Here is a 20,870-nt window from a genome sequence, read left to right on the forward strand (position 1 = left end):
GCTTCAAATGTATTACTGGCACGCAAAACCTTAAATTAGAGTGAATAAATGAAGACTTGGCACACCACTTCTGAAAGGTTGCCGACCCCGATCTAACACCCTTAGTGCCCCTTTCTCTAAGGAATGTCTACATTGCGAAGTTGTGGACAAAACTTTTGTCTTTCATGGGTACTTAAAAAAACCCCCCTGTAAAAGACAAAAATTTTGCCGATGCAACTGGCCGTGTGAATAATGCTTTGTCAGCAGGAACGCTCTCTGCCGACAAAGCTAACGCCACTCGCAGGGCTGGAAGTATTTTGTTGGCAAAAGTGGTGTAGACAAGCCCTAAGTGTCAAACCTCTGAGTTTTGACAGCAATGATCTGAAGCTGTTCTGTCTCTAAGGCTTTGCACTTTCATTGGAAAAAATTTGTCGTTCAGGGGGTGTGACACACACATTCCTCCCCTGGGGAACGACAAAAGTTTTACTGACAAAGCTACCGCCTCTCATTGGGGGTGGATTTATTTTGTCGGCTGGAGAGCACTCTCCTGCTGACAGAGCGGCTACATGGTGCACCTTTTAGCAGCACAGCTGTAGCGGCACAGCAGTGCCACTAAAAGGTGTGTAGTGTAGACATAGCGTAGGAGTGCTTTGTTCTAGACCTGAGTAATTGTGAATTGGCTCAGTGTGGAAATGATTGGATTGGTCATTGTTTACAGGGAATGAAACTTTGTCCTAAACCACCTTTAGAATCTACTACAGAGAGATTCTGAGGGTCAAAGAGGTTTGTGAATGTTCAGTGTTGGTGCTTTGCCTGCCATCAATATTGAGTATTCTCAAACCTCTGCCCCTCAGAATCTTTGTGTAGTAAGTACTGAAGAAGATTTAGGACAAATAGTTCCAATCTCTGTAAAATGGAACTTCTTATTATGGTATATACCTTTCCTTCCCCACCCCTTTCTCTGTGCATATAATAAAGGTCATGGGGCTGAGGAAAAAGTCAGTCTTAGCATCCGATGAAGTGAGCTGTAGCTCACGAAATGTTACGTTCAAATAAATTTTAGTCTCTAAGGTTCCACAAGTACTCCTTTTCTTTTTTGCGAATACAGACTAACACGGCTGCCACTCTGAAACTAGTCTTAGCAGTTTTCAGAGTAGCAGCCGTGTTAGTCTGTATTCGCAAAAAGAAAAGGAGTACTTGTGGCACCTTAGAGACTAACTAACAAATTTATTAGAGCATAAGCTTTCGTGAGCTACAGCTCACTTCATCGGATGCATTTGGAAAAAACAGAGGAGAGATTTATACACACACACACACACACACACACACACACACACACACACACACACACACAGAGAGAACATGAAACAATGGGTTTATCATACACACTGTAAGGAGAGTGATCAGTTAAGATAAGCCATCACCAGCAGCAGGGGGGGGGAAAGGAGGAAAACCTTTCATGGTGACAAGCAAGGTAGGCTAATTCCAGCAGTTAACAAGAAGTTAACTAAGTCTTAGCAGTGACTCTTAACATGGACAATGAGATCATGGTTTGCAGCCCTCAGATTGTCTATAGTTTTCCAAATAAAATGCTGCTTTGCAAGACTACCCTTCAATCTGTAAATTTACAATCTGGACATACAATAGATTGAGTGGACTTCAGAACTTTCTGAAGTTTTAGAACCGTAATCTCAACCTTTTTACGCACAAGATCACTTTTTGAATTTAAGATAAACCCAGGATCTACCCTTCCCTGACGTCTCGCCCCATTCACTCCATTCCCTGCTCCCTCCATCACTTGCTCTCACTCACTTTCACTGGACTGGGCAGGGGGTTGAGGCAAGGGAGGGGGTGCAGGCTTTGGGCTAGGGAGTTCGGAATGTGGCAGGGGGCTCCGGGCTGAGCCTGGGGCAGGGGGTTGGGGTGCAGGTTCTGGGAAGGCGTTTGGGTGCAGGGGTCATATGGTCACACTGCACCTAATCTCATAGAATCCACTGGACATTTCATGAGTTTTATTTATTATTAGTGTCATTTGTGGTTTATTGATCCAAAATCCTTCAGGGTTTGTCACAAATCAGTGTAATATTCTCAACTGTGAGGTGTGCATTGGTTGAGCCTGGGGCGGGGGTTGGGGCACAGGAGTGAGGGGTGCAAGCTCTGGGTGGGAGTTTGGGTGCAGGAAGGGGCTCTGGGCTGGGGCAGAGTGTTAGGGTGTGGGAGGAAGTGTGAGGTGCAGTCCAGCTGTGAGCTGCTTACCACAGGTGGCTCCCAGTCGGCAGTGCAGCGGGGCCTGTTGTGGCACAACACTGCTCCCAGAGGCGACTAGCTGCCGGCATATCTCTGCAGCCCTGGTGGGGGGGAGGCAGTGCCGTGTGTTGCCCCAGCACCATCCCCGCAGCTCCCATTGGCATGGCAGTGCACTGAGACCCCCCTCCCTCCTCGCCAGGGGCTGCAGAGATGTGCCAGCCGCTTCTGTGAGCAGCGTGGGGCCACGGCAGGCAGGTAGGCTCTCTGCCTGAGCCCCACTATGCTGGATTGAGCTCAGCTCCACGACTGATTCGCCCAGAGCAGCACTTGGGCGAGCTTGGAGGGACTCGGGATCGTTTGGTCAGGATTGGAAGCGACTTTTAGCAGCCTGGAGATCGCGATCGACTGGCAGAGGATCCAGAAGTGGTTGGTGACCACTGTTTTAGAATAACCATATTGTCCAGAACATATATATTTCTTGATGTCCAATAAAAAATCCATTGTAAATATGCATCAGGTATAACTTTAAGATTTTCTTGATAAGGATTAACACTGTTTCTGTTCAGATCTCTCTTGAAGGGACACATTCTGGCACACCATTGCAGGAAAGCTGATACATCTTCAATTGACAATATCTTGAGCATTTTTGGATGCTCACTTTTATATCTGTATTTCTTCTAGATTTATTTAAGAAAAATGTAGTTAGAAAATCCTTTTATGAAAAAACACTATATCCCTTCAAGGTTAAAACTTGCTTTACTAGGACAGGTTTCAGAGTAGCAGCCGTGTTAGTCTGTATCCGCAAAAAGAAAAGGAGTACTTGTGGCACCTTAGAGACTAACCAATTTATTTGAGCATAAGCTTTCGTGAGCTACAGCTAAGTGAGCTGTAGCTCACGAAAGCTTATGCTCAAATAAATTGGTTAGTCTCTAAGGTGCCACAAGTACTCCTTTTCTTTTTGCAAATACAGACTAACACGGCTGCTACTCTGAAACCTTTGATTTCAGAGTAGCAGCTGTTAGTCACAAGTACTCCTTTTTTTTTTTATTAGTGTTACTTTGGAGCTCAAAGCATTCTCTGCAAAGCCTTAGAGCAGCTACTTTGATTGGAAGACTTAATGTACACTTGTTAAATAAATGGTTGCTGTAACATACACAACAGAGTTGCGGAAATTGCCAGTAGGGGGTAAATTGTTAGTTTTGTCTTGGAAGCAATACTTCTATGTGAAACTGGGTTTAGCTAAATATGGGGAGAAAAAAACACGTTAAGATCTTTGCTTCATTTTGGAGACGTATAGCTAAAATTCTGGTAACTCTTGCTATGGAGCCAAATACCTTTTCCATAGAATGTATTTTATTTGCTTCACTTGTTTTCCCTGTACCAATAAGGGTTTGTACTGTACAGTAGCATGTAGTTATATGTAACTCTGTTTTGATTTTTGACTTGAGTGCATGAGATATCAGGATCAGTTTAGATAGTAGCCTCAATGGCAGCATAATGAAGTGAAAAGAAAAATATCAATAGCTCTACCCCATTTCAAGTTGGAGTTGTTTCTAACACAGCTTCTCCATTATCTAAGTGGTTAAAATGCCAAGCACAATGGTGGGGAATATAGGGTGAGGTAATTATGAAGGCCTGTAAACCATTACATGTTTTTACCATCTGGACAAGAACCATTTTCTGGACAAGAATACGTTTTCAGAGAATCTTGTAATTTTATACTGGAGCTCTCCCAGTCCCCCTCTTCCCAGCACCTGTGCACATTCAGTTTTTCTAATTTATTTAAAGGCAAAATTAGAGCAAAGATTAACATGAGTTGTTGCTCTCTGGCCAAGGTGAAAAATAATCATGATTTAAAAGAAGTAAAATAAAAAGCAATTTTTTATTTTATTAAGGTATCTTGATGTATAGTCTTAAATTGCTAAAGTCAATATAATCTTTGTTTTTCCTAATTGTTAGACAAACTTCCAAATATACATAGGGGTTTTTTTCCTACTCAGAAGTTTCATGCTAAATGTTCATCTAGTCAAGAGAAGTCACAGTGCCTCTAGCATCCTTTGTGAGAACAACACAAAAGTGATAAGTAAATACCCTGTGCCATATATGCAGTCAGCCAGCAGCATTTTCTGCTATATTGAACATGGACACAAATTAGGTATTAGGAATGGCAATATACAAAAACCTGTAGAACACTTCAACCTCCCTGGGAACACAATAGCAGATTTAAAGGTAGCCATCCTGCAGCAAAAAAACTTCAGGACCAGACTTCAAAGAGAAACTGCTGAGTTTCAGTTCATTTGCAAATTTGACGACACCAATTTGGGATTAAACAAAGACTATGAATGGTTAGCCAACTACAAAAGCAGTTCTCCTCCCTTGGTGTTCACATCTCAACTGCTAGAAGAGGGCCTCATCCTCCTTGATTGAACTAACCTGGTTATCCCTGGCCCAATTCTTGCTTGCATATTTATACCTGCCTCTGGAAATTTCCACAGCATGCATCTGACGAAGTGGGTATTCACCCACGAAAGTTTATGCTCCAGTATGGTCTGTTAGTCTATAAAGGTGCCACAGGTCTCTTTGCTGCTTTTAAGATAAGAATTGGTGTTTGAATATTAAGAGGCTTATGTTCTAAATGGGTTTGTGCATTTCAGAAATCACATATTCCAATGAAATATTAGAAAAAAAACCCCCCTATTAAATGATGGAAATTAACAAGTCAGTACCCTAGGAGAAAATAAAGACACTGTGTTGAATGGTTTTATCATTTGACCTAGGGCATATAAAAATTGGAAACTGCATGAGAACCAGGAAGACTCCAAAGTTGGTTCTCCTTAAGCACTTTACTTTTGAAAAGCACCTTCAATTAATAATTTAAAATTTTGAATTATGGTGCATTAATAACATGCTTGTGGGATTATGTATAGAAAAAGTTCACATTTGTACTTCAATGTTAGAAACTGAACTTTTCACTGCTAATTAAATAACTTTAGTTTAATATGATAAATACAAAATTATTTAAATTGTTACCACAAAATAGTCATAATGTTTGTTTGTTTTGATCTTTACAAAAATACTGTAGTCAAAAACACATTTTGTTATCAGGAATAGCAATACTGAAATAAGTCAGTTTTTAAAAAGTATTTAGAATATTGTTTATTATAAACTTTAATCTTAAATTGTAGTAGTACAATTTAGGTGGCTTAAAAAAACTGATTTAAATGAAGAAAAATCAGATTTAAATCACTCTACTTGGACTTTGACTTTGTTCAAACATTTGGAACTTAATAACAAAGGGTGATGGCAATAACTAGAACCAATGATTTAGTCTACAGTAGTCAAACAGGCAGTTCTAGTTTATAGCCTGAATTGACAACCACCTGCTCTGGGTGTGGCTAGAAGTGTTATGAGATGCAACATTGTTAGTTATTTTGGAAACAAGGGCACCTTGTGCATATCAGTAACAGACTATCTGGACTGGGTACAAGTTCTCCTACTTAAGAAAGGAATAACAAGATGGTTAAGAAAAGTAACAGTGCAAACTCTTTGGGCTGACTACATTAAAAACCCATGACTGAATATATGTTGGCATCTTAACATCAGTGTTTCAACATTAATAATTTTTAGATACAACTGGATCAAAGGAAATTCAGTTACATTAATACTTGACTGAGAGTAGCCATCCTAACAGATAAAAATCCATGCAAATTCTTTTTTCTCTTGACAGTGTCTTTAATGCCCCAGTTTGCTTTCTAGATCTGTTTGATCACAAAAGGCAATGGAACTGAGATATGGCAATGCTCTGAGAACCATTTAAAGTACCTAAATACACAGAATGATTTGTATGCCTGGTTATGTATAAAACCACATTTTCTAAATTGGTATTGAAATGAAATATCAGATTATTTTACTAGTTCAATACATGCCAAGATAAAAATTTATTAAGAATAAATAAATTGGACTTTATTTATTTTTTTAAATGTATTTAAATTTGAAACTATACCCTATGGGGCCTACATTTACTATATTAAAATAGTTTTTAAAATGTTCACGCTGCACATGTTTGCTTCCAACATTTGAGAGAGGAACAAAACACTGAACTGGTGTAAGTCATTAGTTTTAAGCACCTGGACAGAATTTGTGAAGAGCCAAACTAGCTTTTGACAGTAGTAGTCTCTTCTGCAAATACAGAGAATATTTTCACTTCAGTTTACTCAACTAGTTCAATTCAATGATTAGTTCAGTCAAAGTTGAGAAACTGGAAGTTGAAAGAACAAGAGGTTTTTCCCTTTTATTATAAAGTGTTTATATGAACACTGGTATACTAGTAACTAGTTCATACTTTTACTGCTCAGTACACTTGAAGTTTAGCTTTCCAGCTTCAATTTGAAGGAAAAGGTATTTTCTACATACATATCTTGTTCTCTGGAATCTGAAAATGCATGTCAATTTTTATTCAAGTTATATTAGCCATCCAAACAGTACAGTATTGTTCAGTACAACCATTTTATTACACGTCTAGGGAAACTGATACTCGTAAAAAAGAAAAGGAGTACTTGTGGCACCTTAGAGACTAACAAATTTATTTGAGCATAAGCTTTCATGAGCTACAGCTCACTTCATCGGATGCATTACATCCTGTAATGTACATCCTGTAGCTCACGAAAGCTTATGCTCAAATAAATTTTGGTCTCTAAGGTGCCACAAGTACTCCTTTTCTTTTTGCGAATACAGACTAACACAGCTGCTACTCTGAAACCTGATTACTCTTAAGAGTTACATAAGTACTTCTGCAAATTTAAAAGGTAATGTATGTTAATGAGAGTAATGGATATCAGCTTGAAAAAAGACTACATAGCACCATCCATCCAACAGTTTTAAAAAGCTTATGAACATACATGGGAATAATTTCATTTACTATTAAAATGCAACTATCTCTGGGGGAGTAGAAGTGGCAGCTGATTGACTGCACACAAACAACCATCCTGGGACAGAAGTGAAGGTCACTTTTCTGAATATTTTTGCAGCAATATGCAATGCATTTTGCAAAAGCTGCACATATTCCCAGTTGGAATGACAGTTTTTACCCAATTATTAACAGTTTACATGGACCAAATGACTTATCTTGGTATTTACTTTTTGCAGAGCCTAACATAACTAAAAAAACTTGGAGATATCAGAATATTAGATTGCACTATTTAAATCAAAGTGGTATAACCCCCCAATTTTAATAATAATGTATACCAGCTAAGGCAGGTAAACTTGATTTTTAATCTTGTTTTGCATTTGTACTTCTTTTCCTAAAGAGAGGTTGATTCCTATTAGTTGGTAACATTCAAACATGCTGATTTGCAACAAAATACAGCTTTTACACTAAATTTGGTTTTTTAATAATCAGAAGGATGTAAAATATCCATAATTATTTAACTGATTATATCGTTTAACATACATTTATTCAGATTTGGTTTGTACTTATGTTAAAAATTGACTAAAACAAATGCATCAATTTTTTTACCGGTGATTTGTCAAGCTGCATTTGGATGGAAATTGGAACTTTAAAAATGCACAAAAAGCATTTTAAATTTGTTTTCACTAGTTAAGTAAAGCTACCTTAAATGTATTGGATACATAGGAAAAAAAGTTTATAAGAACATGCTTTAAAACTTAAAACTAAGATTTATTGTACAAAGGAAGTGTTATCTATTAGTTCAGGGGTCGGCAACCTTTCAGAAGTGGTGTGCCGAGTCTTCATTTATTCACTCTAATTTAAGGTTTTGCGTACCAGTAATACATTTGAAGCTTTTTAGAAGGTCTCTTTCTAGAAGTCTATAATATAATACTAAACTATTGTATGTAAAGTAAATAAGGCTTTTAAAATGTTTAAGAAACTTCATTTAATATTAAATTTAAAATGCAGAGGTCCTGGCCACCGGTCCGGGGAGCTGGGCAGTGTGAGGGCCACTGAAAATCAGCTCGCGTTCCATAGGTTGCCTACCCCTGTATTAGTTCATGAATTGAGCTGTTTGCTTCTGGTTACCATATCCTTCAATATTTTAGAACCAATAGATCTCATCCTCACACCTAATTTTTATTCATAAAGTGAAGGAGGAAAACAATTATTCAGGTGTCAGGAAAAAATATATTTATTTTAATTGATGATGAAAAGGATGCAACCTCAATTATTTATTTTGTATTTTAGCTGAGACCGGGAGCAGGTGTCAATTGTACTTAGTGCAAAACTTTGTATGAAAACATGAGGATTTGCATGTAAAGATGTCAAACTATAGAATTGTATCTAAAGTAGTCTTTCCACAAAACATGAGTTCATTACAAAATGAAAATTGTCAGTATTTATACTGATCTGTCATTAAATCTTTTTCTACAAATAATTTATACTTTCTCATAATGAGAACACTATTATGAATACTTCCCATACAAAACACTTATTAGAAAACTAATTTATTAAATTGTGTTCAGGAAAGTGTTTTGCCAGACCATAGCTGAATATTTGAATATAACATCACAAAAAGCGTAAGCCTGTTTGACATCTAGAGTGTTGTATTTTTGTCACACTTAAATGTCTTTAAAATACTTCCGAATGGAAAATCATGTTGTCTGGTGTTGCTATTTAATAAGATCCTATTACCACCCCCCCCCCCAAAAAAAAAAAAAAGGAAAATGTAAAGGGATATGACAAGTCAAATTTGGCTCATGTGGATCTTGTTAAATACTCTAAAAAATTAACACTGACATGTCTGTTATTTTAAAATTCTGATGAAACAGATTTTTTTCCTTTGTAGTATAAGCAACTCAAGCATTTGCAGTGTTTTGCTGCTGTAGAAGAGGGCCAGAAATTGAAAGATTATTCATAATCAGTTGTTTTTAACCAGTTTTTAGTTTGTCCACTTTCATTATTTAAGCTGAGAAGGAAAAATATCAATAGTGAAAAGTAAATTAGCTGTAGAGGATTTCCTTCCCTGTTAGACACCTTAAATTATTAAAACTGACTGTTTAATTTTCTTAGACAAAAAGTACATAATCCTATAGTAACTGCTGAAGAGATTAGTTAAAAGCACATAAATTAAAGGATGACATCAACTTGAAATCTTTTCACTCTCAAATAATGTAATCTTGTACTACATTGGCTCCTGCTAATTTGCGCGGGATTTTTTACACTTGTTTTCTTCTTTGAATATTTTTCCTTCCCTTTTGTGGTGTGAGTACTAAAATTAGTGGTGGAAGCTGTTTCTTCATGGTGTTATTAACAAATGAAGTAAACAAACTGAACAAATAAATATTTTCATTAATCTTTCAATTATAGGAATCATGTGACTTGTAGGCTTAAAATTCTAAACCATACATTTTTAAGCTATGTCGCTTTAATTGGAGTCTTGAAAAGATAGTTGAAGATCCCTTGCAAGATGCGTGGTATACGCCAGGCATCTAACACAGAAATTAAACTGTTTTTCCCCCAAGTTTGGCTTTATAGCCTTTCATGATCAACAGATATGAAATGTACAAAAGTCATGTGTTAAATATTTTACCAAAAGCAAAGAACTTTTATTAGGAATATGAAGTACTTTAAATATTTGAAAAGGATAGAAAATTACCAATAAGAGTTTAAAATGTTTACGTTGTACAAATCTCTGCTCAGATTCTTCAGAAAACCCTTAAAGAATTGTACTTTACTTTTCTTCACTTTAAAACATCAACTTTTATGTTTTGGCATTCTTAATTTCTATTGCTGTCTTCGCTTGTTGAATTTTTAAAATACCGTTTATTGCAAATCATTTTGTTGCTTTCTGGTCTTTAAATCTTGAATCTAGTCCACTCAAAGCATATCCTGGGTATTGTGATGTTCCATTATTGGTCAGCCAAGAATTATTAAATTAGGAGCAGAGATTTTCACATACAACCCCTCTAATGCTGATTCCCCAGTTGTTTTTGCCTCAGAATAAGCAAGCAGCAGATGTTGTAGGCTGAGACACAGCCTTGCTCTCTACATATATGGAGGAGGAAGTTCCTGCAAAGAAAAAGGTGTTGTGTAGGAAGCTGCCTAAGCTAGTTGTGAGTATTTTGTTTTATTTGTCACAAATAGTTTCACTGGCATTGTGGCAGGGTGGACTAGGTCTGGAGGCCTTGCCGCCCTGTGTCACCCTGCCTCAGAATAGAGCAGCAAGGAGTCCTTCAGGCAGCCTAGAGTGGCTGCAGAGGAGTGGCTAATCAGAGGCACTGCTGGAGCGACCAATAAGGGGCCAGAAGGGCCAAATAAAAGGCGAGCAGCAGGACAGTGGGCAGCTCACTGCAGAGAGCTCACCAGACAGAACCGAGCCCAGGGAAGGCTGTCAAAGACTGGATGCCTGGCTGGCTGGAAGAGCAGCAGGGCCAGCGGAAGGTCACTGCAGGCAAGTTGAATCCCAGGGAGACTGAGCACAGAACCTGGCCAGGCCAGCGATGGTACTGAGATGGGCCCCGGATGGGTGGTTGAAGAAGGCAGATAAGAATTTAGAATGTATACCCCAGAAGGGGGGATAGTGTGTGGGGCTCGGCCTGAGAGCTGAGCTGCTGAAGACCCGCCAAGAGAACCATGGGCTGTGGGGGCATGCTTGCAAGAGGTAGGTTCCACCCTATGAAAAGACTGATTACAGGCATATCCCCCAGAAAAAAGGAGTGCTTGCATGAGGTGGGTGTCGACCCAGTTAGAGGCATAAATTGAGGACCTTTTAGACTCAGGGCTAATGCTTTGAGTTTTCAGGTTACAGCATCAGACAATCCTCTAAATTCACTCTTGCCTCTTTGCTACAAAGGCACAGAGCTGTTTTGTAGAAGTCTTCCCAATCCAGCTTCACAATTTCTCAAGTACCCATCATTTGTCTGAATAAGCCAAAGTCACCTTGTCTAGCAAAAAATTGGAAGCCTCAATCATTTAAGCTGATATATCAACACTTTTTTTTGCAAGTCAAGCCAAATAAAAGCCTTCAGTGCTCAGGAAAGTCTAATTATAACCTCTTTGGACTCATTTTTCCACTTAAGTACTAGGAATCATGGGGAGAGATTTTTAGATCGGAAACATAGCTAAACAGTAGTTTGGGAGGGCTGTTTGAGCTCTCCTCAGAGTCCCACTGTCCCCATCCCCATCATCCCTCCTGCGTATACCCACTACCTGTGTGCATCTTGTCCTGTTATGGGATTCTCCAGACAGTCACAGTAATCTCCACCCATCATCACTTAATCATAAGAACTATTCTTCTGACTTCCCACCCTCCCCAGGATTGGATCGATTAAGGTATATGGAGGGTAAATTGTAGCTTCCAAAAGTTCGGAAGCTCTAAGGCAGATTCTGGACTTAAAATGGTTGGGCTAATTTGTGAAATGCCAAGTTCTAAATGGAGTTTCTCTGCACCACTTTAGCAATGATTTACAGATGGGATTTTCTAGTCTTGATAGACCTGAAGGAGGCATGCTCTTTGGCCTTGTCTATACTGCCACTTTACAGCACTGCAACTTTCTCGCTCAGGGGTGTGAAAAAATATCCCGAGTGCTGCAAGCTTCAGCGCTGTTAAGCAGCAGTGTAGACAGTGCACCAGTGCTGGGGGCTATTCCCCTCGTGGAGGTGGGTTTTTTATAGTGCTGGGAGAGCTCTCTCCCAGTGCTGGTGCCGTGACTACACAGCCACGTTAAAGCTCTGCTGCAGAAGGAAAGGAATTATACACAGCAGCATCTCTCAGATGAGAAGGACTGTGCCTAATTCTTTTCCTTCATTGATTCAGCTGAGCAGAGTCATGCTGCTAGTGAGCAGAAGAGTAGCCTTTAACCCTGGATGATGATTTTATTGGAGTTTATGATGACCAAGAGGGGAAGCTCCCTCTCCATCTTGAAGGCTTGCTTATCTGACTGTAGACATTAATATAGTCGTCTTGTTGGTCAGAAACTGGAGGGATTGGCTTCTTTCTTCTGGAGACCTTTTGATCACTGAATTAGCATTGGTCTGGTTATGCATATCACATCAGGAGGTTTACATGCCAGTACCTAGTATTATGGGAGCAAATCTTTTCCTGAAATCTCTAGTTGGTTCTTTCTTCAGTCCTGATGATCAGAAGAGGAGGATTTAAAGGTTTGTCTTGATCCCAGTAGCGGTCAGGTAGTTTCTAGTATAGTATTTAAAAAGCATCTCAATTAGTAACCATAAGGTTCATGGTTTCTGCCTTTTGGGTTTTCTCAGAGGCTTGTTAAGACAGTTACCCAATAGAACTCATCGCATAATGTGTGTCAGAGCAGCACCTTGTCTCAGACGCCCAGTGAATGAGGCCTCAGTTCCAATTTGCACTCTTAATCTGGCCTTTAAAATCCTTTAGTTTGATCTTTGAGCTTCTGAGTGATTTTGATTCTTAATGTCAGAGTCCTACCTGTCTGGTCACTTTACATCTGGCCCAGTCATTGTGGTCCAGTTCACTGAGTTCTGGTATGCATATGCCCAAATATAGTCTATTGTTTGATGTGATTTAGCAGGTGACTAAATTAGTCTGCAGCGAAAATAAGCGGAGTCTGCCAATTGTGTATGCATAGTTGGTTTTGGTGCTTTAAAAACACAGCTCTGATAATAGTGAATCTACTCCTTTCTCTAGTTGTGATAATACTGCTGGGCCAAAATTTTTCATGTGACTCCCACAGCGGTTTTTCTACCTAGCCTAGAAAAGGGAGACTGGATAATTCAGTATTTTTTAAAAGTATGAAAAAGGGGCAAATAACCAAGAAAACATGTATGTAAGTTGGCTAATGGTCTTCATTTGATCTCTTGCAGAAATATACAGAAGAAAATTGTCCTGAACAGTTAAACAAAACAAAATGAATTGGCTAGTATATTTAATACATTTAGTATACAATATATTCTTTTTTTTCTTTGTGCTGAGAGTAAAAAATAGCGTGTCATTTTGAATACTCCTGTCATTTCTGAAGCAAGGCTGTAGAGCAGGGGTGGGCAAACTATGCCCGGGGGCCGCATCTGTCCTTCCAGATGTTTTAATCTAGCCATCAAGCTCCCGCCGGGGAGCAGGGTCTGGAGCTTGCCCCACTCCGGTGCTCCAGCCAGGGAGTGGGGTCAAGTCTTGCCTCACTCTGGGAAGCTCCCGGAAGCAGCGGCATGTCCTCCCTCTGGCACCTATGTGTAGGGGCAGACAGGGGTCTCTGCCCCCACAACTCCCATTGGCCGGGAACTGAGGCCAAGGGGAGCTGCAGGGTGGTGCCTGTGGACAGGGAAGCACGCAAAACCACCTGGATGTGCAAGAGCTGGAGGGGGGACATGCAGCTGCTTCTGGGAGCTGCTTGAGGTAAGTGCCACCCGGAGCCTGCACCCCTGATCCCCTCCTGTGCCCCAACCTCCTGCCCCAGCCCTGATTCCCCCTCTCGTCCTCCAAACCCCTCTGTCTCAGCCCGGAGCACCCTCCTGTACCCTGAACTCCTCATTTCTGGCCCCATGCCAGAGCCTGCACTCCAACCCCTAATTTTGTGACAATTCATAGTACGCCATACAATTTCCATACCCAGGTATGGCCCTTGGGCCAAAAAGTTTGCCCACCCCTGCTCTAGAGTCCTGCTGTTGGGCTGAATGGGTTTTTCCTGCTAAATCATCTTAAGTTACGATATAAGCCTCTCGACTTGTAGCTGGCCAGGATAAATTATTACACAGTTACTTGGCTTGTAAAAGTAAGTCTCATTTCCTGCAAGGTATGTTGTTGCGCAACATCGCACTAGTCAAAACTGGTTCACGACATTAGACTTTTATGCTATATTGCATAGTAAACTTACGGTACAGAAACGCTTTTCCTTTTCATGTTCCAGTGTAAATTGTACTTTACAGGCTATGAAACCTGTAAAGGCTTAGTGCCTGTACTGCAAGAATGGTCTCTTGTTTGACATGTGGGTCCCAAAGATTATAGATTGAGTTTGTGTGCCTGCTTAATATATGTTTATGGTGTGTTTTGTAGCTGTGTGTGGAGTTTAGGGGTCTGCTAGGCAAGGCTGAGAGCTTCCTTACAAGGCTCTAGTCTGCCATTCTTTTGATTCCTAATCCATTTAGGATCCTTGACAAGGTGGCCAGAATAATTCAGGGAGAACAGGCATAAAAAGCCAGCTTCTGTGCGACCAGAGAAGCTAGTGAGTAAAAGCAGCAAATGAGACTTTAGAGAGGGAGCATGAGAGCCAAATAGATTTAATAAACAGTCTCTAAACATCAGCCAGTAACCTCCCCTGTACCCTCAAAAAAACTATTCACAAAGAACAGACAAACAAAAAAGATCCCACCTGAGTAAAAACTCAGACAGCATCATAGCAGCAGTGTGGGGGCAATAAAATTGCAGTTTATTGCACTGAATGCAGCACGTAGCATTACTTTTCCTTGTGGGCAGGTGGCATATATATGCCTTTGGTGCAAGCAGCTCATGATCCTCAGACCAACTACGGACTCTTGAGACCAGAGTGGCTGAGCCGGAGGAGCTAAGGGAGACAGAAGTACATAGCCGAGACTTTCTGGGACACACAGTAGAGCAGTTTCACCCACAGTCTGACAGCCTCTGTACCTGCTGAGGAGGATGAAAGTCTGGGGAAGGAGAATATTAAGCTGGAGCCGAGGGAAACAATCCCATAGTGCGGACCCTTCTTCCAGATAATGTCATGGTATCCTCTCACACTGAGGATACCTCTCTGGGGGAGAGACCTCCTCTTATTAGGAAGAGACAAGTAATAATATTGGGGGATTCAATTATTAGAAATGTAGATAGTTGAGTTAGTGATGACCAGGAGAACTGCCTGGTGAATTGCCTGCTGGGTGAGAAGGATGTGGACCTCTTGAGACATCTAGATACTTTGGCTCCTCCCCAGTACTACACCTGTGGTCATGGTACATGTAGGTACCAATGATGTAGGGAAAAGTAGGAGATGTTCAGGAGGACAAATTTGGGCTGCTAGGTAAGAGAGAAAAGTCGAGGACCTCCATGGTATCATTCTCTGAAATGCTTTCAGTTCCACTCACAAGGCCATGTAGACAGGCAAAACTGCAGGGTCTCAATGTGTGGATGGGATGATGGTGTTAGGAGGAGGGATTTAGATTTATTAGGGACTGGCAACCTTTTGGGAAAGCTAAAGCCTGTACAGGAAGGATGGGCTCTACTTAGACCAAAATGGAACCAGATTGATTGCATGTGAAATTAAAAAGGCACAAGAGGAGTTCAAGAGGAGTTTTTAAACCAAGGGCTAGGGGAAAGCTGATAGATGTAGCGGAGCACATGGTTCAAATAGGCACATCCCTTAGGGAAAGGTTTACTAAAGGGGGTACTCTATCATAGTAAAGAGGATAGGGTAGAAATTGATAAAGTACTGATAGGAACTGAAGACAAACTGTCAAATGAAAGAATTCTATTCAATTATATCACATGAAGGCAGACATCTAAATATTGGCAATTTTTATAAGTGTTTGTAGAGCCTTGCACAGATGCAGCATTTACATCTGCAGGGCTCTACCAGGAACTGCGATGGCGAAAGCAGCAGCATCTTGGGCCTCCACTTGCAGGAGTCAGCACCAGACTCACCAGCAGCTAGTGTGTGAAAGCAGCTTGAATGCTTCCCTTTCCTGTAGCGATGTGCATCTCCTGTTTGGGAGTGTGCAAGCCGTTTGCACTCATTAACGTGACCAGAGACAGCTGCTGGTGAGCCTGGTGCCTGCCCCAGTGAGCAGGGCTAGGGACAGTACAGCCACGTGAAGGAGCTCCCCAGCCTGGGCGCTGGCTCCTCTGAGCAGCAACCCAATGTGCTGCTGCTTTCATCACTGCGGTTCCTGGTAGAGCCCTGCAGCTCCATGGATATAAATTTTGTATCCACACGGGGCTCTAAGTGTTTGTACACAAGTGCAAGGAGTTTAAATATTCAGGTGGATGAATCTGGTATTAAATGAGGTTATTGCAATAATAGGCATAACAGAAACTTGGTGGAAGAATGATAATCAATGGGACACAGTAATAGCAGAGTATCAAATATATAGGAATGATAGAGTAGGTCACACTAGTGGAAGAGTGGCACTGTATGTGAAAGAAGGCATAGTCAAATATAGTAAAAAAGAAAAGGAGTACTTGTGGCACCTTAGAGACTAACAAATTTATTAGAGCATAAGCTTTCGTGAGCTACAGCTCACTTCATCGGATGCATCCGATGAAGTGAGCTGTAGCTCACGAAAGCTTATGCTCTAATAAATTTGTTAGTCTCTAAGGTGCCACAAGTACTCCTTTTCTTTTTGCGAATACAGACTAACACGACTGTTACTCTGAAACCTGTCAAATATAGTAAAAATCTGAAATGTATCAAACCTCATCATAGAATCTCTATGGATGAAAATTCCATGCTTGAATAATAAGAGTAGACCAGTAGGAATATACTTCTGACCAGGATAGTGGTGATTGTGAAATGCTCCAGGGAGATTAGAGAGGCTACACAAAACCCAATATCCCCATATTGACTGGGTGTATGTAGCCTCAGGAAGGAATGCAGAGATAAAAATTTCAAGATACCACTAATGACTGCTTCTTGGAGCAGCTAGTCCTGAAACCTACCAAGGAGAGGCATTTAGTCTTAAGAGACTCACAGGATTTGGTCCAAGAGGTGAATGTAGCTGAACTGCTCAGTAATAGGTTTCAGAGTAGCAGCCATGTTAATCTGTATCCGCTCAGTAATAGTAACTCTAAGATAATTAAATTTAACATCTTTGAAGGGGAGAAGATACCAAAGAAATCCACCACAGTAGCAATTGTCTTCAAAAGGGGGAACTTCATAAAAATGAGGAGGCTAGTTAAATAGAAATTAAAAAGAACAGTCACAAGAGTGGAAGGCCTGCAAGCTGTATGAAATCTTTAAAACCACCATAGTAGAGGCTCAAAATAAATGTCTACCCCAGTTTAAAAAAAAAACAAAAAAACAGGACCATAAAAAGCAACCTTGGCTAAACGGAGTAAGAGAGGTGGTTAGATAAAGACATTTTAAAAAATGGAAGTCAGATCCTACTATGAACATAAACTCTGGCAAGTCAATTGTAAAAATATAGTTGGGTAGACTAAAAAAGAATTAAGAGCAATAGCAAAATACACAAATGTTACAAAGGGATTTCACAAAACTGCGTGACTGGGCAACAAAATGGCAGATGAAATTCAGTGTTAAATGCAAAGTAATGCACACTGGAAAACCATAATCCCAATTATACGTACAAAATGATGGGATCTAGATTAGCGGTTATCACTTAAGAAAGAGATCTTAGAATCATTGTGGATAGTTCTCTGAAAACATCTGCTCAATGTGCAATGGCAGTCAAAAAAGCTAACAGTGTTGGGAACCATTATAGGGATGGATAATAAGACAAAAAATATAATGCCATTATATAAATCCATGGTATGCCCACACCTTGAGTATTGCATGCAGTTCTGATCACCCCATATCAAAAAAGTTCTGTTAGCATTGGAAAAAGGACAGAGAAGGGAAACAAAAATGGTAAGGAGTATGGAACAGCTTCCATATGTGGAGAGATTACAAGCACTAGGACTGTTCAGCTTGGAAAAGAGATGACTAAGGAAGGATATGAAAGGTTTATAAAATCATGAATGGTTGTAGAAAGTGAATAAGGAAGTGTTATTTACCCCTTTGAATAACACAAAAATTGGGTGCCACCCAATGAAATTAATAGGCAGCAGGTTTAAAAGAAGCATAAGGAAGTATTTCTTCACACAATGCAATCAACCTCTGGAACTCATTAGCCAAGGGATGTTGTGAAGATCAAAACTATAACTGGGTTAAAAAACAATTAGATAAATTCATGGAGTATAGGCCCATTGATGGCTATTAGCCAAGATAAACAGGGACTCAATTCTGTGCTCTGTGTGTCCCTAAAGCTCTGACTGCCAGAAGCTGAGACTGGATGGTCACTTGAGAAATTGCCCTGTTCTGTTCATTCCTTCTGAAGCATCTGACTCAGACTACTGTCACACGACAGGATCCTGGGCTAGATTGCCCATTGGTATGACCTAGTACAGCCATTCTTATATTTTTGAGTCTCTGGGTTGCAACTGTCCCAGGACTGGTGCAATTTCTTGCTGAGTAATCATGTTGCCTCACTCTTTGCTATTACAGTTCTTATCCAGCATTCTCTATTGATGTGAAACAATCAGGTTTTTTTTGCTAGGCTTGTCTCTTGCTTTCACTGTTAATTCCTAACAAAACAGAAGCCACTTTACACCCTTCCCCCACCTCAAATCAAATTAGTGTGTGTCCAGGTTTGTTGCTGTCTTGTGGTCCTCTTCTTCGAAAAACTCTTCCATGGGAACCTTTGTACACAGATCCTAGGTGACTGGATTGTCATCTTCTTTTCCCATGTCGCCCCAAAAACTAAGGCACGATGAGCTGAAAGCCTACACTAAGTGTCCTGAGAGATGTAGTTTAAAAATAAAACTCTAGGACAGAGGAAGCAATTCCATTTCTCTGCTTCCTCAGTTTTTCATCTTGCTGCTTCCTGTATTGCAGCATTCCATTCCAAAAAAGGCATATTTAGTTGAGCGATTGTGCTGACCAGCTGGGATGCTGTGAGCTGAAAGATGTGACAGCTAGCAACTTGGGTGTTCAGAGTGGGGGGCATGGAGTATGTTTGTAAATTTGGGGCTCTGAGTAGGTCCAGTTATTTTTGCCTGACTTTGGGATAGTTCTTCAGAAGTGTGGGGGCAGATGATGCTAATTTTGGAACCAACGTTTATTTGATTCAATGTACTTCCCAAAAATCTCATTGGATGAGAACTTTAGATGTATTTGGCTTTGCTGATGATGACGTGAACCTTTTCTTGTAGTGCTGAACGTTCTTCCAGGCTGTCTATTAAGAATGCCAGAGGACAGTATGTGGGCAGTGGCTTGACCATCACTGTATATTGTAGTGTATACTCTTCAAATTGAAAACAATGTGGCCATTGATAAATTGCTGTTTAAATTGTGATTATGACAAGTTTGTTTCCATATTCTCAACTTTTTAAATAATATGGCATTGGGTCTAGCTGCAACTTCCTCTCTACAGGAGGAGCTAAATAAAGAGAGAGACAATACTGGTGGAAACAGCTGTGTGCCCCACTCCTGCATGTCCACTGTAGATATGCATGTTGGGTTGGTTAAAGGAACCGATGGCTTCTTGAAATTATTCTCTCTCCTGTCCTTATTGCTGCAGTAGCCTCTATGCACTAAGCAACATGGGCAGCTCCTACATAAATACAAATTATTTCCTTTGCTTCAGCAGCATTCATCTCTCAAGCAAGTTAAGATGTTTGAGGAACAGAATGGAGAATGTCTGTGGCTGACTTGGTTGCATGGACCTCATTCTATGACATTTCAGTGAGTGGTGCTTTTTTCCTGGTGGTGCCCATCTCCTCTCTGGGATCCCAGTGAGGCAGGGAACCATTATCTCCATTTTACAGATGGGGAACTGAGGCACAAATGCCTCCCCTGGATGGAGAACAGTACAGGAAATAACGTGCCATAAATCAGTGGTGCCATAAATCAATGGTGCAGGATAATTATGAATATTGTGTGAAGCACTGTTCACCCCATCTCAAAAAAAAAAAAAAATACGGTTCAAGACTGATTAGGAGCCCAGAAAAACTCTCAGATAAAGCACTCAAAACTGATAGATGAAAAATGTATTTCCTTTTAATACAGACTGTGGAACTCCTTGCCATAGGATGCTGTTGAGGCCAAGTGCTTAGTAAGATTGAAATAGGGATTTGATACTTATGGATAACAGATATCCAGTATTATAATTAATGCTAGCAAAGAATTTTGGAGAGAGAGAAAACATGTTTCGGGGCTTGAGCCATTCTCTAACTACAAGAGATTAGGATTCAATCATAATGGAAACATATTTCCCAACATCTGTCTATAGTGGGATTTAAAGTTATGAACTGGGGCAGGGTGCTAGAAGCTTCTGGCTAGCTCTTTGCTGAATTTGTTAAATGGAGACTTCCCATTCTAACTGTAATAAATTTGAAAGTTGCTTATCGATACTGCAGGTGGGTGATAAATTCACACACTTATGTTAAATTTATCTAGCTCAACATTCCTAGCAGTAGAGGAATAGGGAGGAGACTAGATTGAATGGGCTGAAATAAACAGAACTCTCAAATAAAATGTAATGCTGACAGGAGTTAAGTAGCTAAATAAGAATTCATATTCATCTCAGAGTCCAGAACATTGGTTACTTCAGATTGGGGATCAGATGTGCCATTGTATGAAACTGTCTGACAGAAAAGCAGGTGATCCTGCAAGTGAGAGAGATGCATCAAAACATGGCCACAATGATAAGGACTTAAACCTGACTGAATCTGCCTTTCATATCCAAAAAGTGGCTACATTCAGTTAGATTGACCATAAAAACTGGAAGGCAAAGAATTGAACTTGTTAAAGTAACAACTTTTTTATGCTAACATTTCCTTAATTAGGAGGAAATGAGCAGTTTAAAGAAATGATTGAAGCACTTGGCTATAGGTGCATTCCTTCAGACGTATTTAAAGCTTTAATACAGGAAAAATTCAGGATAAGATTGTGTTAAAATTAATACAGGATGATGGTTGGCATATGAA

At 40.1% G+C, this 20,870-nt stretch overlaps 1 protein-coding gene and 1 long non-coding RNA gene across 13 annotated transcripts in view; both read left to right on the plus strand.

The window, feature by feature from the left end:
- The window catches only part of LOC119860605 (ankyrin repeat and KH domain-containing protein 1), a 202,930-nt gene that overhangs the window by 44,595 nt on the left and 137,465 nt on the right, over positions 1 to 20,870 (plus strand). The window lies entirely within an intron of this gene.
- Positions 16,538 to 17,188, plus strand: LOC122461289. Its single transcript, XR_006283183.1, has 2 exons — positions 16,538 to 16,901; positions 16,947 to 17,188. It is a non-coding gene; the product is annotated as an uncharacterized LOC122461289 (long non-coding RNA).

This window comes from Dermochelys coriacea, chromosome 8 (assembly GCF_009764565.3).
Source record: "Dermochelys coriacea isolate rDerCor1 chromosome 8, rDerCor1.pri.v4, whole genome shotgun sequence".
Classification (NCBI taxonomy): domain Eukaryota; kingdom Metazoa; phylum Chordata; order Testudines; family Dermochelyidae; genus Dermochelys; species Dermochelys coriacea.